Source organism: Podarcis muralis, chromosome 13 (assembly GCF_964188315.1).
Source record: "Podarcis muralis chromosome 13, rPodMur119.hap1.1, whole genome shotgun sequence".
NCBI classification, from domain to species: Eukaryota; Metazoa; Chordata; class Lepidosauria; order Squamata; family Lacertidae; genus Podarcis; species Podarcis muralis.
The window spans coordinates 58,616,055-58,641,887 of record NC_135667.1 but is presented as its reverse complement, the minus strand read 5'-3'; the positions used below and the strand labels follow the sequence as shown (position 1 = coordinate 58,641,887).

At 47.4% G+C, this 25,833-nt stretch overlaps 1 protein-coding gene across 8 annotated transcripts in view; it reads right to left on the bottom strand.

The window, feature by feature from the left end:
- Positions 1 to 25,833, bottom strand: part of GRK3 (G protein-coupled receptor kinase 3) — a 163,798-nt gene that overhangs the window by 93,673 nt on the left and 44,292 nt on the right. The window contains exon 1 of one of the 8 annotated variants that reach the window (XM_077917762.1): positions 10,170 to 12,287. The exons of the other annotated variants lie outside the window; for them this stretch is intronic. The gene's annotated coding sequence lies outside the window, so the exon portion shown is untranslated. Of the gene's footprint in view, positions 1 to 10,169; positions 12,288 to 25,833 lie in introns of those variants that run through there. 8 annotated transcript variants of the gene reach the window in all.

Genomic DNA, 25,833 nt, shown 5'->3' with positions numbered 1-25,833 from the left:
TTCTGGGTCAGTTTCAAGGGCACCCCCACGTAGACCATGTCAAAGGCTGCTGACAGATCAAGAAGAATCAGCAGCCCCGACCCGCCTCGATCTAGCTGCCTGCGGAGATCATCTGTTAGGGCGACCAGAGCCGTCTCGGTCCCATGCCCAGCACGGAAGCTGGACTGGAATGGATCCAGAGCAGATGTTTCATCCAGAAACCTACCGAGCTGTTCAGCAACCGCTCTCTCAATCACCTTACCCAGGAATGGAAGATTTGAGACTGGGCGGTAATTGGATAGATCTAAGGGATCTAATGATGTTTTCTTTAAGAGCGGACGCACCACCGCCTCCTTCAGTTCCCCTGGGAATATCCCGGTGCCAAGGGACAAATTGATGATATCCCCCAGGGGGGCCCGCACCTCGTCTGGACACGCTCTAATTAGCCATGACGGGCACGGGTCAAGAGGACAGGTGGTGGGCTTTCCAGCTTGGAGGAATCTGTCCACATCAGCTGGAGATATCTGGTCAAAGTGGTCCAATACTGGACCCGAGGACAGTCGAGGGGCCTCCAGTTCCTTTATTGTATCCAAATTGGCAGGGAGGTCATGGCGGAGCAACAGGACCTTCTCCGCAAAAAAGCTCGCAAATGCCTCACAGCTGTGTGTCAGATTGTTATTTAAATTTGGCTGTCCTTCAAGGGACGTTAAAGACCGAATTATACTAAATAATTGCGCCGGGCGAGAGCTAGCGGATGCAATGGAGGCCGAGAAGTAAGACTTCTTAGCGGCCTTCACTGCCATCTCATAGGTTTTCATAAAAACCCTATAAGATGTTCTTGAGGCTCCGTCACGGGCACCCCGCCATACTCGCTCTAGCCGTCTGAGGTCCCGCTTCATTTTCCGAAGCTCCTCGGTAAACCAGGGAGCCCGGTTTCTGCGGGGTCGCAGAGGGCGCTTAGGTGCGATCTCCTCGATGGCTGCCAGGAGCTGGGTATTCCAGCCCTCAACAAGCTCAATCAATGAGTCGCCAGGGGGAGCAAGGTCCCGCAAGGCTTGACGGAATCTATCAGGGTCCATCAGCCTCTGCGGGCGAGCCCAAATCGGCTCGCCACCTAAGCAGGGTGGGGGTGGAAAGTCAATCCTGGCTTTCAGAGCGTAGTGATCAGACCATGGCACCTTCATCGAAGGAGACATGATCACATCTATACTGGCGCCAAAGATCAAATCCAGCGTGTGGCCTGCTTGATGTGTGGGGCCCGAAACAAACTGGGAGAGCCCTAGTGTCGCCATGGAAGACACCAGGTCCAGAGCCTGTGAGGAGGGAGTGGCATCAGCATGGAAGTTGAAGTCTCCCAATACCAATAGGTTAGGGAACTCCAAGGCCCAGCCGGCCACTACCTCCAGCAGGCCTGACAGGGTGGCTGCTGGTGCGCTAGGTGGCCGGTACACCAGCCAGACAGCCAAGCTCTCCTCGGAGCCCCACACTAGGCCAACACATTCAATGCCGGGGATCGATGGCGATGGTAGAGCCCTGAAAGGACAATCTTCCCGGATTAATACTGCCACCCCTCCCCCCTGGCCCACAGTCCGTGACTGGTGGAGGACGGAGAAACCCGGGGGCGCCATCTCTCGTAAGGTAACAGTTACCCCTTCGCGCACCCAGGTCTCCGTCACACAAGCCAGGTCGACCCCCAGCGAGATAAAGAAATCTCGCAGGGTGGCGGTTTTGTTGCCTATAGACCTGGCATTGCACAACACCAGTGAAGGAGGTGAGTAATCCTTGCTCACCCTACCCTCGTCTCTCGGGATGGGGCGCAGATTGGAAGGGGTACGAGCATATCCGTATCTTGATCCCCTTCGCCTATAACATCTGCCCCCACCGCCATACCTCCCTCGCCCCATCACGGTAGCAATCCCAAGCCTCATACTAACCTCCATTTACAAGATAGAAAACAAAACAAAACAACCAAAAACAATTATGCTCAAACAAAACCAATCCCCACCCCACTCAGTGTCCGACCCCAAAACAAACACCTGGAAGGCAGCAGGTTGTGGAAGCCTGTGCTAACCATAGTTCAGCATTGTCATCCAAATGAGGTCAGTGTGTGAGGAAGCAGGAAGAGGACAACTGCCTCCATGCATCTTGTTGGTGGCTGTAGGAAGCAGGATGCTGACCTAGAAAGTCCACCATGGTCTGCCCAGCGTGACTCTCTTGGTATATGTCTATTAGCAGTGATAGGACCAGAACCACATTAAATGTAAACTGCCTCCAAGTGCCTGGTGGGTTGTCCCTTCTAGGCTTCCTAAGGCCATCTGGTTGGCCACTGTGGCAAGCAGGAGGCTGGACTACGTAGATCCACATTAGGGTACTCAAGCAGAGCTCTTAAGATGTTTTCAAGCTACAAAAGTCAATTGAAGTCTGTAGTATCCACTCCTCCAAGCTGTTAGCCGAAAACTTGGTTGAGAAAGGCACGAGGCACTGTTCCTCCACAAATGGCCACGGTCAGCCAACCTCCAGGTGTCACTAGTCTCCACCTCTCACCGTTGGGCTCATTTAATGCCTTTCACTGCAGTGCTGGCTGGGACTGTTGTCAGGGCACCATGTTAGCTGCCCTTGGTGCCTGACATGAACTGTGCCAGGTCCACAAAGCCTCTGTTTTTCCCCTTCATGTATCTGTTCCAAATAGCTTCCATATATTTCTCTGCTGCTCACAGGCACTTGCAGGACCCCAGATATTTTATTATTTCAACAATGGGTACTTCAAGACTGGATTACAGTGGTACTTCGGGTTACAGACGCTTCAGGTTACAGACTCCACTAATCCAGAAATAGTACCTCGGGTTAAGAACTTTGCTTCAGGATGAGAACAGAAATCACGCACCAGCAGCACGGCAGCAGTGGTAGGCCCCATTAGCTAAAGTGGTACCTCAGGTTAAGAACAGTTTCAGGTTAAGAACGGACCTCCAGAACGAATTAAATTCTTAACCCGAGGTACCACTGTACAGATGGGACGCGGGTGGCGCTGTGGGTAAAAGCCTCAGCGCCTAGGGCTTGCCGATCGAAAGGTCGGCGGTTCGAATCCCCGCGGTGGGGTGCGCTCCTGTTGCTCGGTCCCAGCGCCTGCCAACCTAGCAGTTCGAAAGCACCTCCGGGTGCAAGTAGATAAATAGGGACCGCTTACTAGCGGGAAGGTAAACGGCGTTTCCGTGTGCGGCTCTGGCTCGCCAGATGCAGCTTTGTCACGCTGGCCACGTGACCCGGAAGTGTCTCCGGACAGCGCTGGCCCCCGGCCTCTTGAGTGAGATGGGCGCACAACCCTAGAGTCTGTCAAGACTGGCCCGTACGGGCAGGGGTACCTTTACCTTTTTACCACTGTACAGATAAATTATCTGTCCTCACTTCAGATTTAGAAGAAAATCTCTGGTGTTCTTAAGTTCTTAACCTGAGGTACCACTGTACTGCAATGCAACAAAATGTGGGACTTTACAGATGCTGGATCCAGAAGCTGCCATTAGTGCAGAATGTTGCAGCACGGTTGCTGACAGGTGTAAGCCCCTCAGACCCTCTGATCAGAGATTTTCACTGGTTACCAATTTGCCATGTTCAAGGTGTTACTATTAGTATATAAAGCCCTTAACAGGTGCAACTGGACTTCTCCGTGACCCTTCCCCTCTGAGGAAGGTGGGATCAATTTTGATAATCTGCCCCCACCACTTGGACCATTGGATCCAAATGGTTTCCAGAGAGTGGTAGGGGATGTTTTATCCCATGTTGATGGCCTTTCAGCTGATTCCCTGGTGGCCCATGCGGAGTTAACCAGGGCTATCAACTGTCTGGCTCCGAAGCACCTTCTCCAGTTGCATAGAGCCCAGCCAGTCCCATAGTTTCCCCCAAAGCTGAGAACGATGAAAAAATCACTGAGACGGCTAGAGCACCGGTGGAGGAAAACTCATTCTGAATCAGACCGGACATGGGTTAGAGCTCAATGTTGAGCCTACCAAGTGGTGACAGTGATGGTGAAGAGGACTTTCTTCACTGCCCCTACTGCATTTGCAGAAAACAGCAGCAGGAGACTCTTTCAGGTGGTTCACAATGTAATGGAATCTCCTTTGCCATCAGGGCCTGGAAAGGACCCCAAAATCTCCTGCAATGATTTTGCAAAGTTTTTTGCAGATAAAGTCGCTCAGATTCAGAAAGCGGTAGACTTTACCATGGGAACAGGGCTGGGGCAGGAGAGTGCTAGAGTCCTGTGTAGTCAAGTTGCATGGGATCAATTCCGAGCACAATTCAAAGTGCTGGTGCGGACCTTTAAAGCCTTAAATGGCCTTGACCCAGTATACCTGAAGGAACATCTCCACCCCCATCATTCTGCCTGGACACTGAGGTCCAGCTCAGAGGCTCTTCTGGTGGTTCCTTCACTGCGAGAAGTGAGGCTACAGGGAACCAGGCAAAGGGCCTTTTCGGTAGTGGCACCTGCCCTGTGGAACATCCTCCCATCAGATGTCAAGGAAATAAACAACTATCTGACTTTTAGAAGATATTCGAAGACAGACCTGTTTTGAGAAGTTTTTAATGTTTGATGTTTTATCATATTTTTAACATTCTATTGTAAGCCGCCCAGAGTGGCTGGGGAAACCCAGCCATTTTACTATTAAACACGGTTTTATTTTCACATAGGCTTCCTTTATTTAACAGCAGAGTTTCATCTGTAATTCTTGCGAACTTGCACATTGTCTTGGGCCCGTTTGCTTTAATGATAAAAAATCCTGCTGGAATATCAGGCAGGGAAGGAAGAGAGAAAAGTAAAGCAGGCTCTACTTGGGGATGCAGAAGATCCTGCTGGAGCAGCATGCAGCAGCTCGAGGCAAACAATGCTGAACTAATTGGGTATTTATTTGGCCAGTGAACTGGGGCAGCCCCTGATTACCACAATTACTGACCTACTGCAAGAGGGGCTGAAGCTGTGGTGAATGGGGCCCCTCTGAAACACACACACACACACACCCTCTAACTGATCTCCAGAAACTGGAGGAGAGGGAGAAATGGCAACACATCGCAAAGGGAGAAAATTATTCTGTGCCAAGCCATTTGCTCTGGGCCATCCTTTCCAAAGCTTTGATTTTTTTTTATAATAATATTTTATTAGAAATTCCAAAGAATTAACAACCAAACAGAAAAAAAACCACAAAAAAGAACAGACAAACCTCAAAAATCCAAACAATAAAATATCAAAAAAAGAGGAAAAAATACAAAAAAGAATACAGAAAAAAGTATAGCATAAAAAAGAACACTCTTTCATTTTGATAACTTTCAGAACCTTATTCTCTTTACTTCCACCCGCCTTCCCTTCTTGTATTCTATTTTAAAAGCTTTCCAAAGCTTTGAGACCACAGATAAGCAAACCAGCTAACAAGAAACAGAGACTAACCCGGGGGTCGGCAACCAAAGACCCATGGGCCACAAGCAGCCCACAGGGGTTGTTTTACCAGCCTATGAGCCATCCCTGAACTGAGCCGCCTGCTCGGCGAGCCCCCACGTGCTGCGCTAAACTGGTGCAGCATGGCGCGGGGGCTCGCTTCCGCAGTGCCGGAAATCACGTCTGCGCAGACGCCGGTAATAGCAGGCGTGCGCACTCATGCGTGCCCGCGGTCCAGCCCACAGAGAGGGCTCCACGGCAGTGAACCAGCTCAGGCAAGCTAAGCCTTGCTGACCCCTGGACTAACCCATCTCACTGGCTTATCAGCATCCCCCTCTTAGGAGCCCTTGATCAAGTAATACCATTTGTATCGCTTGATGTTTTCAACATGGCAAATATCATTCCTGCTGCCTAATTTTAAACTGCTTAGAAACCCAATATGGGTCAAGGAGTTCAAATAAGACTTTTTTAAAACGAGGACAGGCAAAAGAAAACAACGCTTCGAAACCAGAAGCCCCGTGCCATCCGGCTCATCCTGTGGCAAACAGGAAGTGGAGAAGAGCAACAAGTTAAAGGTGGTTCATTGACTCAAGATAGAACTGCACTCTCATCCCAGAGCTGGGGGCCTCAGAGGAAGCAGAATGCACTGGGACATAATAAACAGAAGCTTAATTGCAGATAAAAATAGGGTTTTAGATAAATGCACTGCCTTAAAATTTTCCCACTTCCTATTTTATTTAACAAGGGACTCCTCCCACCCCCAAGGAGGCAAGGAGAGCAGGCTGATTTTGGCTGGCATCAAAATACAGCAGAGAGGGGTGAAGAATGATCCAGCGATCTGACCCAATGGGTGCACAATAATCCCCCAGGAAGTTCTGCTGCATAGTCACCACTGAAATCAACCTATGCAAGAGCCCTCCTGTTCATTTTCAGTTGTGCAGAAGATCATCAGGGGCAACTGGTGCTTGTTTTAAAAAGATATCAACTAGACCTCGGGAAGCACCAGTCTGAGGCATTGATAACTGTCTCCTCCTCGTTTAGGCAGCAATTTCCTATCAATTTTCTTTTTATGTTTGTCCTTATAACAGTGGTGACTGGCACCCATTAGGATTGGCAGAGTAGGGTGGGGCTTCTGGGGGGTGTCATGGTGTTGGGATTTCAGTTCCCACAAACAGCGGAGAAGCAGTTACATTGTTTACATCATGTGATGTTACTCAGCGTGAGAAAGGAAGTCTGAGCCAGTTCTCAGACAGTCCTGAGTGTAATCGGGGTGGAGTTTCAGTGAGTCCTTCCGCTTTTGGATTGAAGCAGTGTTGAGTCGCAGACTCTGATGCTGGACTGCTCAGGGAGAGCAGAGATGTGTGTTTGTGTGTACAGTCGAATTAAGTAGCTGGAGACTACAGACTGCAATGACATCACCTTGCCGACAAAGGTCTGTATAGTTAAAGCTATTGTTTTCCCAGTAGTGATGTATGGAAGTGAGAGCTGGACCATAAAGAAGGCTAATTGTCGAAGAATTGATGCTTTTGAATTATGGTGCTGGAGGAGACTCTTGAGAGTCTCACAGACTGCAAGAAGATCAAACCTATCCATTCAGGAAATCAGCCTTGAGTGCTCACTGGAAGGACAGATCCTGAAGCTGAGGTTCCAATATTTTGGTCACCTCGTGAGAAGAGAAGACTCCCTGGAAAAGACCCTGATGTTGGGAAACATAGAGGGCACAAGGAGAAGGGGACAACAGAGGACGAGATGGTTGGACAGTGTTCTTGAAGCTACTAACATGAGTTTGATAAAACTGCAGGAGGCAGTGGAAGACAGGAGTGCCTGGCGTGCTCCGGTCCATGGGGTCATGAAGAGTCAGACACGACTAAACAACTAAACAACAACAACAGACATTCTTCTAGAAAGGTCTACTGGAACAAGAATGTCAAATACAGTGGTGCCTCGCAAGACGAAATTAATCCGTTCCGCGAGTCTCTTCGTCTTGCGGTTTTTTCATCTTGCGAAGCACAGCTATTAGCGGCTTAGCGGCTATTAAGGGCTTAGCGGCTTTAAGAAAAAGGAAACGAACTCGCAAGAACTCGCAAGACATTTCGTCTTGCGAAGCAAGCCCATAGGGAAATTCGTCTTGCGGAACAACTCAAAAAATGGAAAACCCTTTCGTCTAGCGAGTTTTTCGTCTTGCGAGGCATTCGTCTTGCGGGGCACCACTGTACATGGGGTAGGCTTTGCTATTAAAAACCATCTTGTGAAGCTCTTGTCAGAAATCCCTACCGACATTAATGAACGACTTACGCACCAACACTGGATGCTGATGAAGACATTAAGGTTTTTTTTTTTACTCTTGGCTGGATATCATCCTATCAGAGACACCTAAGGAGGAATCTTGGGTGAATTTAATGCAGGAGTTGGGCAAGATTTCTATCTGTGGCCTGGGACTATTAGGAAAGAAGGAATTGGCAACAGCAACCAGAACGGAATCTTACTTTTGACGATATGTGCAGTGCACAACTTTGTAATTACCAACACACTCTTTTGACAAAGAAATAAATTTAAAACATCTTAGAGGCACCCTTGGTCAAACCACTGGCACCTCTTAGATTATGTAATCGTCCAAGCTGAAGATGGCCGTGATGTGCTCCTTACCAGAACTATGACGAGTGCCAACAACTGCTGGACAGATCACTGATTAATACGTTCCATGTTGGCCATCAAGATTTTACCTCAATGCAGGCTTCAAGGAAGGAAACCAGGGCACAAAATGAACACTCAAGCCCTTCAAGATCCTATTAAGCAGGATTGCTTCCAAACGACTCTTAAGGACCATCTGCTTTCGGAGTTCCCTGATAACATCGAGGAACACTGGACCAAGTTAAAAACATCCATTACTGCAGCCTGTGAACAAACTATTGGATACCAAACCAAGAAATACCAGGACCAGTTTGATGAGAATGACAGTGAGATTGAACTCATTACAGTGGTACCTCAGGTTACATGCGCTTCAGGTTACAGACTCCACTAACCCAGAAATATTACCTCAGGTTAAGAACTCTGCTTCAGGATGAGAACAGAAAACGTGCTCTGGCGGCGCGGCAGCAGCAAGAGGCCCCATTAGCTAAAGTGGTGCTTCAGGTTAAGAACAGTTTCAGGTTAAGTACGGACCTCTGGAACGAATTAAGTACTTAACCTGAGGTACCACTGTATTGACAAGAAAAGGAAGGCCTTTCAGGTCTGGCAAAGAGATAGAAACTGTGCCCCTAAGAAAAAAACCTATGCCAACGCTAAGGCTGAGGTTCAAAGAAGAACAAGAGAACTAAAGAACACCTGGGGTTTTTTTATTAAAAAGGTCAAGAGATCCAGCACTTATTCGACACTCATGATGCACAGAGTTTCTTTGTGGCTACAAAGACCATCTACAGGCCAATAAATCATGGCATATGCCCCCTACAATCAACAGATGGTACCACACTTCTAAAAGATAAAGAATCTATTGCACTGCTCTGGAAAGAACATTACCAGCAACTCCTTAACCGCAACTCCCCTGTAGCTGTTGATGTCCTCTCACAAATCCCACAAAAACAAATTAGAGATGAGCTTGCAGTATCTCCAAATCTGGGTGAGTTGTGAACAGCTGTTAACCAAATGAAAAACACTAAAGCCAGCAGACCTGACGGGATACCTGCCAAAGTCTTCAAAGTGGGAGGAATAGAACTTGCACAACACCTTCACAAGCTCATCGAAAAAATCTGGGAGAGAGAGGAGATCCCAGCAGACTTTAGGGATGCCAAAATTATCAATCTCTTTAAAAAAGGTGACAGAATGGATTGCGGAAACTATTGAGGCATCTCTTTATTAGCTGCGGCTGGCAAATTTCTTGCAAGCATCTTAGCAAACCATCTCTTAACAATATCCAATGCGATCCTCCCTGAATCCCCAAATGGTTTTAGACCTTCTAGGAGGACAGTGGACATGATTTTCACTGCTCAACAGCTTCAAGAAAAGTGCAGAGAGCAAAACCAACCCCTGTATATGGCATTTATTTACCTAGCTAAGGCCTTCAACACTGTAAATCATAATGCCCTGTGGACTGTCCTTCTGAAAATTGGCTGCCCAGATAAATTTGAGAACATCATTTGGTTCCTCCATGATAATATGATAGCAACAATCACAGATAACAATGACTCTCAAAGTGAACCATTTGTAGTGGGATCAGGTGTTAAACAGGGTTGTGTTATTGCCCCAACTCTATTCGTTATTTTCATTGCTACGATCCTACACTTTGTTGAAGGGAAACTCCGCTCCTGTGTAGAAATCATATATCGAACAGATGGAAAGCTCTTTAATCGAGCAGGCTGAAAGCAAAGAGTAAGGTTACTGTAACTTTAGTCCTAGAGCTTCAGTATGCTGATGACAATGTAGTGTGTGCACACTCAGAGGAAGACCTCCAAACCATCCTAAATATCTTTGCAGAAGCTTATGAAAAGCTTGGCCTATTGCTCAATATCCAAAAAACCAAAGTGCTGCACCATCAAGCACAAAACAATCCCTCTGCAGCACCACAAATCCAACTCAATGGTGCAATGCTGGAAAATGTCAATCACTTCTACCTGGGCAGTTATCCTTCCACAAGGGCCCACATTGATGCCGAAATCCAGCATTGCCTGAGCTCTGCGAGTGCAGCTTTCACCCAATTGAAGTGCAGAGTGTTTGAGCACTGGGACATTCACAGGGAAACCAAACTGCTTGTTTACAAAGCTATTGTACTACCAACCTTACTGTACACTTGTGAAACATGGACCATTTATAAACGCCATCTCCAACTCCTCAAAAGATTCCATCAACGGTGTCTCCGAAAAATTTTACACAGCACTTGGGAAGACAGGTGAACTAAAGCCAGTGTACTGGAAGAAGCAAAGATCACCAGGGTCGAAACATTGATTTTTCAACATCAACTTCATTATATTGGTCATGTTGTTCAGATGCCTGATTATTGTCTTCTAAAGCAACTACTCTATTCAGAACTTAAAAATGGAAAGTGTAATGCTGGTGGTCAACAAAAGAAGTTTAAAGGCTCTCTCAAGGCAAATCTAAAAAATAAAAATGTAGTACAAATACTGAGAACTGGGAAACACTGGCCTGCAAGTGCTCCAACTGGAGAACAGCTTTTACCAAAGGTGTCATGGGCTTTGAAGACGCTCGAACTCAGGATGAAAGGGAGAAGTGTGCTAAGAGGAAGGCATGCTTGGTAAACTCTCACCATGATCAAGTCCCACCCAGAAATCAATGTCCCCACTGTGGAAGGACGTGTGGATCCAGAATTGGCCTCCACAGTCACTTACGAACCCATTGTTAAAACTGTGTTTATGGAAAACAATCTTACTCGGCTATGAGTGATTGCAAAAGAAGAAGACAGGGAACCAGGCAGAGGGGCTTCTCGGTAGTGGCGCCTGCCCTGTGGAATACCCTCCCATCAGATGTCAAGGAAATAAACAGCTATCTGACTTTTAGAAGGCAACCCTGTATCGGGAAATTTTTATTGTTTGATTCTATTTTTAATATTCCGTTGGCAGCTGCCCAGAGTGGCTGGGGAAACCCAGCCAGGTGTGAGGGGTATAAATAATAAATTGTAATTGTAATCATAATTATTTTATGTCTAATGTTTTACAATTTTTTATGTGCTGTAAGCTGCCCAGAGTGGCTGGGGAAACCCAGCCAGGTGGGTGGGGTATAAATAATAAATTATTATTAAACACAATGAAGAAACTTTTGAGTGAATAAGGAACAAGGACTGAATGTTTCTTAACATTGGAGATAAAGTTGTGATGTGGGACTGAAGGAACACTATGGTTGATGTTTATTTATAACAATTACTGGAGAACCTCTTTTGGGCTTTTTGCTCTGAAAGAAAAATGAATGAACTTGAAATGCCCAAACTGAAGACTGAAAGCACATTGCCTAGCAGAGGGAGGAACAACTGGGTATTACTCTGGATTGAACATTTGACTATCTTGAAGAACACTTGAAGAACACTTTTATACAGTATAGCCAACAGAGGGATAGTAGGAAGTCCTTTTTCTGATTTGTTTCTTCTTCTTTTTAATTTTTTTATTATCTCCTTTAATATCCTTATCTCTTGCCTCTCTTTCCTTTCCTTTTCCTTTTTCCATTTCTTGTTTTCTCTTTTTGCTGAGTTTGCGTTTCTGTTAGATTGTTAGACGCTTTGAGTCTCCTGAAGGGGAGTGAAAGGCGGGATATCAAATCCAAACTCTTCTTCTTCTTCTTCTTGTTCTGTTCTGTCTTTTTGCATTTTGCGTTGTCCCCTACTTAGATCTAAGGAGGGGTTAACATGCAGATTGCTGTTTAGATATTGAAGGACTCTGTGTGAGAGGCTCGGAAGTGAGTATCTCCCAGGTGGGAGGATGAGAGAAGAAAGGGAAGTTCCCAGGTGAGAGTTGGGAGGGATCACCTTTCTCTGTGTGGGACAAGATTTACACGTGAAAGAGGACTGTGTATTCTCTCTCTCTCTCACACTTAGTTTGTTCTATTATTACAATGTATTATCAAAAGTCTTAATGAAAGTCTTTAAAAAAAAAAGTACTGGCAGGGTAGAGGACAAGGAGGTCAACAGCAAGTGGAGTCACAACCAATGAGGGGCAGAGCCAACACCTTTTTTTGTCCCCCTCTGCTGAGTTCTTCAAAGGCAACCCTAAGATGGAAGAAGCTAACCTCCAGCACCACCCACTGTGCAGGTTGTATGTAAGGAGGGAGGCAGGCGGTGGCTTACTGAGGGTAGCCGAGGTTGGTGGGGCAATGTCCCATTTATCCCTCTTTTGCAAACAGGAAGCTGCAGGGGTCCGCTCTTGCTAAGCCAGGCACTTAAAGTGAAGATGCCAGGTAAAGGTAAAGGGACCCCTGACCATTAGGTCCAGTCGTGGCCGACTCTGGGGTTGCGACGCTCATCTCACTTTATTGGCCAAGGGAGCCAGCGTACAGCTTCCGGGTCATGTGGCCAGCATGACTAAGCCGCTTCTGGCGAACCAGAGCAGCGCACGGAAACGCCGTTTACCTTCCCGCCGGAGCGGTACTTATTTATCTACTTGCACTTTCACGTGCTTTTGAACTGCTAGGTTGACGGGAAAAGTTAAGATGCCAACTACTTTTCAATTCTTTAACTGGGAATCTATGCCATCTTGAGCAGCTTCAAAGACAGTTGACAATTGTTATAACTGCAGAATTTTGGCAACACACATGCTAACATTTTGATGGCAAAATTCTGGTTACCAGGCTCTGATGAGATTTCTCACGGCAGCCTCCTTTGTCAGAGCAGATTCCATCAGACAAAAGACACTGAAGAGCTCAAGGTCACCAAGGACAGACCAAGAGCAGCCTCCGCGAGGCCTCCCGGCTGCTGCACAACAGCTCTTTATTTGGTGGTGTTTCTGTGCATATTTGACCAATGCTAGGCAACAATGCATGGATTATTCAGAAGGTGTGATGTGTCAGGGAGACAGAAACACTAACAAGAGTTTTACTTTGACGGGGCAGGATGGGCTTGTTCTCCAGAGCAACGCATCTGGCATTCTGTTCCAACAATCCGTCATGGAGCTGGGCAAGGAAGGAGTGTGCTTTATGGGCCTGCTAGCCAAGTGCCTGAGGCAAGGAATGTTCCCTTCAACTTTCCGTGTGCAAAACCTGACCTGCTTGGTGGGAAGGGCTACACCTCTGTGGCAGAGCACATCCTAGTCAGGCAATGGGCCTCCAGGTTCAATCTCCATCTCCAGAGAGGCTTCGGGAGCCCCAGGTTTCTTGAGCTCAGTCTGCCCTGCAGGGCTTCGCTTGCACGCTCTCTCTCTCCCTTTCTTGCTCTGTGAATGAGCCCCAATTCACCTTCCCTGCTTCTCTCTCTCTCTCTCTCTCTCTCTCTCTCTGTGTGTGTGTGTGTGTGTGTGTGTGTGTGTGTGTTTTCGGATGTTTCTTCAGAATAAAAGGGGGGAAACACCCAGTGTTTGTTGTGTGTGCCTTTCTTTGGGGAAGAAGTGCAGCCCACAGGTTTCTTACTAACCCAGCCTACGCTGCCAGCCTCAGGTTAACTCTGCCAGTCTTCAGCTCTCCCCTCCCCTGACGCAAACAGGAGGGAAATATGCTCTTGAGATGCTGGTTGGCTTGCAAGTTGCTTCACAGTAAAAGGAAAAAACCCCACCCCGCTTTGCGTTTGAGCCTCTTCTGGGTGTCTCCCCCCCCCCACCTCCTTATGCTGCCCATTTTCTCCTAGATGGCTACGCCAAGAGTGGACACTTACAAATGCCCTCGGATGAGGTGGAAGGCGCATTAGGCATCCTTCCCAATGTTGAAGGAGCTTGCAAAAAAGTTTATGGCTATTCCAAGAACAAGTGTGCAATCTGAAAGTGTGTTCAGCTCGGCTGGCAATGTTCTTCAAATACAAAGGGCATCTCTATTGCCAGAAAACGCCAAAATGCAAATTTCCCTTGCAAAAAATATAAATTGTGTTTAATAGTTTTTGTTCTGTAAAATTTTATCCATGCTTTCCGGTTTGGCCTGGTTTATAAAAGAAATGCAAATTTTCTTGGCAATAAAAATATAAACTTTGTTTATATTTTGTTCTGTTAAAATTTATCCATTCCATTCTTTCTATTTTGGCCTTGTTTAGAAAAGAAAATTAACAAACAATCAAATAACTGGTGTTGTGCGATGTATACATTCAACTAAGACTCGATAGTGAATTATATTTGAATATCTAAAAATGTGACATTGAATTTGCTTTTTTCTTGTTTAGTAATGTAATTAAATGTTTAGGGAACCTTTGGTATCTAGCTTCTAATTACTTCCACAGCTTTAATTTTAGAGAAAATGTGCTATTATCGGTACAGTAGTACTATAACACAACAGTTGCAACAATACGTTAAGTAAAATTTTATCAGTTTTAGAGTTAAGAGCCATAAGTAATAGCAGTTGCCAGGACCATGTTCACCTCTACATAGCTCCAGCCTTATTTCAGATATTGTGATATACTGAAATATCACAATATTTAACTGGTTACATATCGTGATGTTGAAAACCAGGTATCACCCAGCCCTAGTAACTGGAGAAGGAAGGGTTTTATATATTTAAATGCCATGGCTTTTGTCAGGGAAGAGTTAGAGTTAGAAGTTTCCAGTTTCCCAGAGGGAGAATGTTTTCCCCAAGGCCGGGAGGAAAGCAGTGAATCTAACAGGAACAACAGGGAGGGACCAGCTGTTCCCAGGAAAGGCAAGGGTTCAGTTCTAGCTCAGATTGGGAGGAGGGGAGATACAAGCCAGCTCTAGCCAGGAGGGTAGGAAAAAGAGCGGGAAAGCGAAAGGAAGGGCGCCTTCGCCATTTTGAGAGTGGCTGGTCACGGAGAAGCAGAGCTCAGAAGGTAGCTGCAGTAAGTGACTCTGAGGAATAGTAGTTAAAGAGAAGAACTGTTTATAAGCTTGTTTTGTTAATACACAACAAAAAGTTATAAAAGAACAAGAAGCGTTTGTGTTGTGATCTGAAGAGGACAACAACCAGTCCTGACAGTCCTTACTCCCAAAATCCTAAGAATGATTGCAAGGCTGAGAGTGATCACGAGAGAGAGAGAGAGAGAGCGCTACAGGAGACTTCCGGGTTAGCGCCATCGGCAATGGTGGAATTCCTCTGAGTAAGAGGAATCCGCTCTGTGGAAATCGGGTCTGGCTGCCGCGGCAAAGGCGGAGACCCTTCAAAAATCACAGGTGGGTGGGCTTCCGGGTTAGCGCCATTGGCGAATGGTGGAGTTCCTCCGACCGGAGGAATGGGCTCCGTGGAAATTGGGTCTTCCTGCCGCGGTGAAGGCGGGGGCCCGCTAGAAATCCCAGACGGAAGAAGCCTGGGAACGTGGGGTTTGGCAGAGCACCAAGAGCGCCTCCCCTACTCATGAGGAAACCCATTTTCGGGGCTCCGGAGTGAAGTGGGTGAGCAGCGCGGTGCAGCGAACCGATCGCTATTTCCATGGAGGGAAGCCGCGCAGCCATCGCCGGAGAGCGCTGACTTTTTCCTGATGACATTTGGACTCTAAATCAAGTACCCGTGAGTAAAAACGGAGAATCGGACTAAGAAATTTGCAAATTTATGAATTAGGCACGAAGCGGGAAGGTGTAAACAGGAAGTCCGCCTCCCGTTCTTGTATACAGATTGAAGCAAAGATCTTGCAACCTAACAGCCTGAAAAGCTCTTTTAAAGTTGGAAATTTCCTGCACCCATAACCGACAAAACCCCCTTGGAAGCAGGAGAAAAGGGGGGGAAATTTGACTGTTTAATCCTGCAGGAAGTGAGAAAAGGAATATAAGTTTCCACCGTCCCAAACCTGGGGATGGGGTGTCGGGACAGAAACTGCTTGAGACGTCCATTGATTGAAAGTGGAGTACTTTGACAGATAGTCAAAAAAAAGAGAGAGAGAAACAAATTAACTTCAACGCTACCTTCTGCATTTTTGCTCTTTAAAGAAACAAAGTATTTGAAATCGAAAGGACTTGAAATCGAAAGTAATTTCCTTTGTTGGATACTTTTTTTTAAAAAAAATGGATACAAATAGAAATTGTGTTCCCTAGAGGGAGCCTGTCAGTTTGCGGTCGCAGCTTACATATGCGAGATTTGGATCGTGGGAACAGCCGTTTGACCTTGTTCTTGAACAGAAATGTGTTGGCAGGAAGGTTTGGTGTCTGCCCTTGGCAGGACTAATGCTTTGCTGGAGCAGTTGTACGAGAAAATGAGCTTGATGAATGAAAAATTGGACTTCATGAGTGCTGTGGCCAGTGAATATGATTTAACAGGGAACAAGGATAAAGAAGCTACACAGCGATTAACTCAGGAATCTGGTTTGACAAGGCAAGTCCAAGGGCAGATGGAGAAGGAAGAGGTAGTAGCTATTTCCTATACAACACAAATGGAAAGATCCAAAGTTCTGCAGGAACAAAAGCTACTGCGTTGGAAGATTGAACTTGGAGAGTGCTGGGAAGTATTTGAAGTCAAGGAAGCTTTTAACTCTAGTGGGACTATGAAACAGGTGAACAACTATCTTCTGGATAAATACTTTTTGGACTACAAAGATGAAGAGTGGGAGTGGGACTGGGGGGAAGGGGACAATCGGATGAAGGAAAATGGAAAGCATTACTGGATGGAACACTCCGGAGACCGACTCCCCCAGAAACCAACAATGGACAAAGAACTGCGTAAGCACAAACAAGAACAAATTTTTTTGCAGAAGGGGCCTAGAAGAGATTTAAGGGCCTCGGACATTAGAACACCAGACCGATGGACTATGTAATGGACAGAAAGGACTGATATGACCCGAAACCAGGAAGAAGGGACGTTGGATGAAAATCAGAGATATGAAGGGAAATTCTTATGTTAATTTTGGAATTAGTGTAATATTATTGAAATTTGAGGGAATATGCTGGAAAGGAACTAAATTGGCTTTAGTAGAAATGATTTCAAGGAGAAATGTATGAATGTGATGTAATTTTGAAATTATAAGATTTTTAAGATAAGATAAGGTTAAAGAGATTAAGGTAAATTGAATAACAGATTATATTAAAAGAGGGAAAGGTTATGCTGATTAATAAATAAGATAGATTGTGAAGATTAATTATTTAAACTAAAATTGAGAAATATGGGAAGAATTTGCTGAAATAACGAACTAAACTAGAATACAAAAAGGGAGGTGTGAGGTGGTTCAAGAATTAAGCAAATGAAAAACTGTAATCTGAGATTTGTATTTTTTTCTTTTTTCTTTTTTGGGTTAGGGTTAGGGATTTTTTTATGTATTGATGAAACTTTGAATAAATATTATTTTTTTAAAAAATCACAGGCGGGTGAAGCCTGTGAACGTGGGATTCGGCGGGCACCTTTTGCGCCTCCCCTACTTGCGGGGAAACCCATTTTCGGGGATCCGGAGCGAAGTGGGGTGAGCGGCGCGGTGCTTTGAATCGACTGCTACTTCCATGGAGTGAAGCCACACAGCCACTGCCAGAGAGCGCTGACTTTTTCCTGTGGACAATTGGATCTAAAAGTAACTACCCGTGAGTAAAGCGAAGAATTGGAGTTTTAAAAGTTGAATTTGGCAACGAACGGGGGGAGGCTTAAAACAGGAAGTCCGCCTTCCTCCTTCGTAAATAGTCGGAAGCAAACAGGCTTAAGCTAAAGCCTTGGAAAGACTATTTCAAACGTTCAAATTTCCAGCATTAAAAATAGCAAAAAAACCCTTGGAAGCAGGAGAAGAGGGGGGGAGTTTTGGACAATATTTGCCTGCAAAAAAAGAGGGAAAGAAGCTAAATTTCCATCGCTCAGAATCTGGGAACGGGCTGCCATTAAGACTGTTGTACTTTGGAGTGTTGCATAGACTGTGAATAGTCCGTCACTGACAGCTAGTGAAACAAGAGTGATACATTGTTTCAATTATCCTCTTCTGACTACAAAAGGGGCTAAAAGGAGCAAAAGCAACTGAGTAATAGTAACTGAGACTTGATACCAAATATATTGGGGCAACTGTATTTTTTTAAAAGTGGCATTTTGGACTAACACAATATAATTAGTAACTATTTCCCTCTAGAGGAGGGTTTTGAAATTGCTACAAGGGTTGGAATTTTCCAATTCTAAAGATAAGACTCTGGGACTGCGGAATTGACCTTGAAGGGCTTAAGTGTTATGGCAGATGGAGAAGAAAAAATAGACCCGCCAATCCAAGACAAAACAACAAGGTCTGGGAAGTCTTGGCAGCGAAGAGCTTCTACATCTGCCCCTCCTGCCCCATCTGCAGCTGTATTAACGCACTCTAAATCAAAAGGAATGATATCAGAAGAGGCTTTGGCGCTTGCATTAAGCAAGATAAATGAATCATTGGAACAAATGAATAAAAAATTAGATCAGAATACACAAAGTATAAATCAGAATACACAAAGTATAAATAAAAGGTAAAGGTACCCCTGCCCATACGGGCCAGTCTCGCCAGACTCTAGGGTTGTGCGCTCATCTCACTCTATAGGCCAGGAGCCAGCGCTGTCCGCAGACACTTCCGGGTCACGTGGCCAGCGTGACAAGCTGCATCTGGCGAGCCAGCGCAGCACACGGAACACTGTTTACCTTCCCGCTGGTAAGCGGTCCCTATTTATCTACTTGCACCTGGGGGTGCTTTCGAACTGCTAGGTGGGCAGGCGCTGGGACCGAACGACGGGAGCGCACCCCGCCGCGGGGATTCGAACCGCCGACCATGCGATCAGCAAGTCCTAGGCGCTAAGGTTTTACCCACAGCGCCACCCGCATCCCTAATAAAGTATAAATAGTTTGGGACAAAAAGTTAATACAAGTACAGAAGCTATTGAGAAATTGATTCAGGAGTCTAATTCAACTCGACAGATCGCAGAGGAAGTCAAGGAAAAAGTTGTGGCTGGGGAAGCGAAGGTAACTCAACTGGAAACAGAGAGAGTTCCAGACCTACAGAAGCAACTTGAGGACCATAAGTTGGTGCTCTCTATGATTGAGCTCAAGGAAAAACAGACAAACTTGAGGATCAGAGCTGTACCTGAACTGAAAAAGGACTCTTTGATAGACTATCTCACGGAGGAATTTGCAGACTTTTGGGATTTGGACTTGGAAAAAGAGGAGTTTAGAATTGTGAGGGCCTTCAGACTTGGAAGAGGAGGGAAGAAGGAGAAGAACAGAATAAGAGACTGTTTGATTACCCTCCGATCTAAAGAAGAGAGAGATAGAATTTTGGGCTGGCATTACGAGAAGACTTTGGTAATACAACAGTAAAGAGTGGAAATATTTAAAGATATCCCAAAACATCTTCTGGACCTTATGTCCAATTTTGGAGATTTGGTTGCCCTGCTGAGAAGGAACAAAATTATCTTCAGGTGGGAATTTCCTCAAGGCCTATCTTTCAGTTTAAAGGAAGGAAAATAAAAATAAGATCAGTAGAAGATAAAATAAAGTTTCTGTCTAAATACGAAGAAGATCTGCAGAAGGGAATTGGAAAAGAGCCAACAGTATTGGACAGAAGATCACCAGATAGAGGATCAGAGCAAAGAGCATTGGAGAGAAGATCACCAAACAGGGGAACGTTGGACATATTGACATTATCCTTTGGATTGGACCCCCCAGTGAATGCGCCACCACCACTACCAACAGAAGAGGAGCGAGCTTTGGGGGCAGCTGGGGGGGCACCAAAGTAACCACATGATGGCGCTGCAGGTCTTGAGTTGGAATGTGAATGGACTGAACTCCCCTGAGAAAAGGCGGAGAGTATTTCATTTATTGAAAAAAGAGCATTTGGACTTGATTTGTTTACAAGAAACACACATGATAAGGCTACACAGGAAGCTATTGAATAATAAAAGATTAGGCCAAGAATTTATTTCATCGGATAAAGTCAAAAAAAGAGGAGTGGTCCTCTATGCAAAGGAGAGCCTATCACCAAAATTTATATTTAAAGATGATCAAGGAAGATTCGTTGCAATTGAAATTCAAACGCAAGGAGAAAAATTCTTGATAGTAGGTATTTATGCACCAAATGAAGGAAAATCGGAATTCTTTAAGAAGTTACATGAGACTCTGATGGACTATATGGATTACAATATGATTTTGATGGGAGATATGAATGGTGTGGTGTCTACAAATATGGACAAGGCAGAGACAGGTAATCACCAAGGATGGAAGACTACCAAAAACTTTCTTTGATATGACTGAAAATATGGATTTAGTTGATATTTGGAGAACGAAGAACCCCCTGGGAAGAGAGGGAACTTTCTTCTCTGAGGCTAAAATGACATGGACAAGAATTGACCAAATTTGGGTAACGAGAGGACTGGCTCCGAAGACTAGTAAAGTGGAAATTTGCCCCAAAACCTGCTCCGATCATAATGCCGTGAAGATGGAAATGAAATTGATGCCAATTGGCTCCTTTAGATGGAGGATGAATGATACTTTGTTTAGGAATGAAGAATTCACTAAGAAGGCCCAAAAAACTTTGAGAGATTATTTTGAGATAAATATGAACACTACTGTGGAAAAAAGAGTAATTTGGGATGCAAGTAAAGCGGTCATGAGAGGATTCTTGATACAACAGAATGCAATTAAGAAGAGAACTCAAAATGAGAAAAAAGATAGAATCCTGGAAAAGATAAAGGAAGGAGAGAAGAAACTGAGGGTGAAACCAAAGTCGCAGGAGATTTTAAAAGAGATAAAGTTATATCAAGTACAATATATGAAAATGATGAATCAGGAAATAGAATGGAAGATTAAACAGATGAGACAAAAGACATTTGAATCGGCAAACAAGTGCGGGAAACTGTTGGCTTGGCAAATGAAAAAAAGACAAAAACTTAATACTATTACGAATTTAGAAGTGGAAGGAAAGAATATACAGAATCCAGTCGAAATCAGAAAGTGCTTCCAGAGGTATTTTTAAAAACTATATACACAGGAGACACAGAAAGAAACGGATATTGATAAATTTTTGAAATTTTTGGACTACAAAAAATTTCCCAGGAAAACAAGTTAATGCTGAATTATAAAATAACAGAACAGGAAATAGAAGGGGCCATTCAGAACATGCAATTGGGTAAATCCCCAGGACCGGATGGATTGACTTCAAGATACTACAGATCTTTGAAAGAATGGTTGATACAACTGTCAGAGCTGCCCGAGGTCCCAGCTCACAAAGGACCAACGCCAGTTCGTTGTTATATACAAAAGTCTTTATTGAAGTTCAGTTTCGCTTTCACAGCCGCGGCGCGCAGCTCTACGTCTCAAACTCTAGACCGCTGAAGCTCCGTCTGAATCTCCTCCCCCCAGACACCAGTTTAAGACTCTAGCCTTGCTCCACCTCTTCCTTTCCTCTTTCCTCCTCTGGTTCCGCCTGTCCGCTGGGGTCTTGCCCTTCCTAGACTCTTTTGACGCTGAGTCCCCTGAGTCTTCCCCCTGCCTCCGGCGGGCTTTAGGACCTGGTTCCCAATCCGGGTTTTCTGCTGTCCCGCGCGCCTGTACATTCGAACTTGGCGCGCGCGCCCAGCCGGCAACCTTCCTCCTGACCGTTACACTGCTCCTGTCACTGCTTCCCCCTTCGGTGAGGCTAGCTGGACCTGACCTCCCCTCCCTTCCCCCACTCTCCGATAGAGGCGTGGTCAGCCCTGACTCATCTTCTCTCCCCGCTGGAGGAGACGCTGGCCCTGACACATGGGACTCTTCCCCCCCACTATGCTCTGGTGGGGAAGCTGGTCCTGATCTCCCGCTGCTGCTTTGGGAGTCCCCGCTGGCCCCTTGTTTCTGGTGCGTCCCCCCTGGGACCCCCCTTGCCCTAACCATCGGCGCCCCCTTCTGGGAATCTTCTGATTCGCTGGAGAAGCTCATGGAATCTCTCGGGTCACTGTCATACTCCCCTACGCTGCCCTCAGATTCTTCTCCTTCGCTCTCCATTTCCTCTCCCCTGTGCCTCTGCTCCTGAGCCCGACATCCATCCCCCCCTCGAAGCCCCCCCTTCCCCCTCCCCTTCTTCGGGTGCGGGTTCCGGGTGCTCCAGTGCTGTGGGGGTGAGTGCGGGATACTGTTCTTTCCCCCTGGTGTGCAGCCGGCCAGTGGGATCCGGCCAGCCCGTAATGGGCTCGTCGACGTCGATCTCCTCTGCTTCCATCTCTCTGCAGTTGTGCTCGAACCCAGGATCCTCCCCCAACACGTCCATGTCCTTCCCTCCCCATTACCTCGGGTGATGCTGCGTGTAAGGGCCCCCTCAGCAGTTCCCTGCTCCACCCCACCTCCGGTTGATTGTCCCATCAATAAGAGCGGTCTGTGACAAACCCCGAGAGTGATCCCTCTGGGGAGCTTGTTTCTGGCGCCGTTTCCTCAGCTGATGAGAACCCCTGGAACGTACTGGCTGAAAGTGTGGGTGTGAAAAGCCAGTCGTCGAAATAATCTGCCGGCATATGTCTGTGTGGGAAGAGTGCATGGAACTCGTCTTTGAGGTAGTGCTCCTCCACGGCATAGTACGGTACCCACCTGTTGGCGCTGGCCGGGGTACCTTCCCTGGCGAGGAGATATTCAACTCCCTCTTCCCCCCATCTCGAGTCTAAAATCTCCGTGACCTCGTTGAGTGGCGCCGCCCTCGGTGACCCCTCCCCTGTTGGTGATTTGCTGAGTGGGTCTGGTGCGTTCCCTGGCGCCTGAAACCTGTGGGGTTCCTTGTAGGGTGTGAGCACTGACCTATGAAAGACCGGGTGCATTCTGGAGCCCTCCGGGAGTGTCAACTGGAAGGCCACTGGATTGATTTGTGCCTCGACTTGGTAAGGCCCTAGCTGCTTGTGTCTGAGCTTCTTCTTAGCTAACGTTCTGGCCGGCACTACCTGGGCTGCTAACCAGACCCAGTCCCCCACCTGGATGTCTTCCCCGACTCTCCTGTGCCTGTCTGCCTGCATCTTGTAGGCGTGTTTTGCTAGTTCCAAGTGCCTTCGGAGTTGCTCGTGGACCTCCTGTAACTCTGCTGCCAAGTGCTCTGCTCCCCGTGGCTCCCCCTCCCCCTTCGTCTCTAACCCCGGGAAGGTTCTGGGATGCCGCCCATTGTTGGCGAAGAACGGTGTCACCCCTGTAGACCCGTGCTTCGTGTTGTTGTAGGCAAACTCGTCCAGCGGTAGGTAGTCCACTCAGGTCGAGGGCTGTTGATTCGCGTAGCATCGCAGGTACTGCTGCATGATGGCATTGACCCTCTCCGCTTGCCCGTTGGTCTGCGGGTGTCGTGCCGACGCTAAGTTGATCTTGACGTTCAGGATGCCCAGCAGCTTCTGCCAGAAGCTCGAGATGAATTGGCGACCTCGGTCGGACAGGATGGACCACGGTAAGCCGTGAACTTTGAACACGTGGTCTATGAACAGCTTGGCAGTCTGTTCCGCTGTGGCCACCTTCGCGCAAGGAATGAAGTGTGCCATCTTGGTGAACAGGTCTATGACCATGAGCACCGCTGTTTTGCCTCGCGAGCTGGGCAGATCTGTGACAAAGTCCAGGGCCACTTTCTCCCACGGTTCGAGCGGCGTCTGTAGCGGTTCCAGCAGTCCCGCCGGCTTCCTGTGTACTGGTTTGGCCCTTTGGCATGTGTCACACCTAGAGACGTAATCCGCGACTTCTCCCGTCATCTTGGGCCACCAAAAGTCTCTGGGTACTAAGTCCGCCGTCTTGTCCTTGCCGAAGTGCCCAGCGCTGGGCGCGTCGTGTAACTGCTGCAGGACTTTCGCGCGGAGGTCGTCTCCCGGCACGTAGAGAGCCCCTTTGCGGATGAGCAGTCCGTCGCGTATCTGGAACTCGTTGTCCTTCGCTGTGCCCCTTCGCACCTCCTCCATCTTGGATTGTGCGAACGAATCCATCTGCAGTGCGCGGCACACCGAGTCCAGGTCCACGGTGGCTGAAGCGCAGGCCCACGCTTTCGGTGCGAAAATGTGTTTGGCCGCCACCGGTGCCGCTTCCTCGAGATACTGCGGCTTCCTGGATAGTGCATCCGCCATGACGTTGTTGTCTCCCGGGATGTATTCTATCCGGAAGTCGAAATCCGCAAAGAACTCCGCCCAGCGGATGTGTCTCTGGTTCAGGAACCGCGCCGTGCGCCAGTACTCCAGGTTCTTATGGTCCGTGCGGACCTGCACTGTGTGTCTGGCTCCGATGAGGAAGTGCCGCCACGCCTTGAAGGCTGCATGTATGGCCAGCAACTCCCTGTCCCAGATGGTGTAGTTCTGTTCCGACTTGCTGAGTTTCCTGGAGTAGAATGCGCATGGCCTCCAGTCCCCTTGCGGATCTTGCTGCAACAGGACCGCCCCCACAGCTCTGTACGAGGCGTCCGTTTCAACCTTCATTGGTTTGCTGGGGTTTACGTGTAGCAGCTGTTCTTCGGACGCAAAGAGACGCTTGAGTCTCCGAAAGGACTGCTCCGCCTGGTCTGTCCAGGTGAACTTCTTCTTCTTGGAGCTGAGGGTGTCCGTGATGGCCGCCGTCTCCATCGCGAACCCCTTGATGAACTTGCGATAAAAGTTGGCGAAGCCGACGAACTTCTGGACCTCCTTCCGATTGCGCGGGCTCTTCCAGTCCAACACCGAGCGGACCTTGGTGCTGTCCATGGCGAGTCCCTTGTCGGACAGCTTGTAGCCCAGGAAATCCACCTCCGTCATGTCGAACTGGCACTTCTCCAGTTTGGCGTAAAGTCTGTGCTCCCGTAGTCTCTGCAGGACCTCCTTGACGTCTCCCTCGTGAGCCTCCTGCGATTCCGAGAAGATCAGGATGTCGTCTAGGAAGCATACGCACTTCTTGTAGAGGAGTCCCGCTAACGTGGTGCATGAAGGCTTGCAAACAATGGGAGCCATTTTGCAGACCAAACGGCATAACTCGATATTCATAGGTGCCTAAAGGCGTAAACATGGCCGTCTTCCACTCATCGCCCTCCCGCATGCGTATAAGGTTGTACGCCCCTCGTAGATCCAACTTGGTGAAGATTCGTCCCTTCCTCACCATCGCGAGCAGGTCGTCGATCTTGGGCATGGGGAATGCTGTGGGCTTTGTCCTGGAATTGATGATTCTGTAATCAACTACCAGCCTCCGTTGGGGTGTGTCTTTCTTCTTCACGAAAAACACGGGACTGCCCCCCACTGCTTTGGATTCTTGGATGAATCCCCGCTTCAAGTTGTGATCTATGAACTCCCTGAGTTCTTGCAGTTCGTCTTCAGACATGGAATACAGTTTTCCAGTCGGCAGCGTCGCCCCCGGCAGGAGGTCAATCTTGCAGTCGTAGGGCCTGTGGGGAGGCAGCTTGTCCACTTCCTTCTCGCAGAAGACCTCCAAAAACGCCTTGTACTTGTTGGGTACCGCTTGCACCATGCCTAGGTGTAGCTGTGGTTCATCCTCTTGCCCCTCCTCTTCCTGGCTGGTCCGGATGCAGTGTTCTGCGCAGTAGGAGGAGCAGAAGGTCAATTGCCGCTGGTACCATGCTAATGCCGGGCTGTGCCTATCCAGCCAACTCATGCCCAACACTATGGGCGTGTCCGACAGGTGGGTGACGTTGAAGCTGATGACTTCACGGTGATTTCCAATTTGCATTACCATAGGCGGTGTTTGCTGTGCCACCTGTCCTCCCAGTAGCTCTCTGCCATCGACCGTGACGACGTTTAGGGGCATCGTGGCTGGTAGGAGCGCTATGCGAGGTTGCCTGATGAAGTCCACTCCTACAAAGTCTGCATTACTACCAGAGTCAATGGTAATAGGGACTTCCAGGGTGAGTCCATTGGGCAGCTGGAGCGATGCGGTGAGTTGCACCACTGGTTTGGGTGGAAGGGGGTCTGTGGGCTGTAAAATCTCTGGGGACTGCTTCACTGACTCGCCTGGCTGGGCCCCAGTGCCTCTGCCTCCAACCA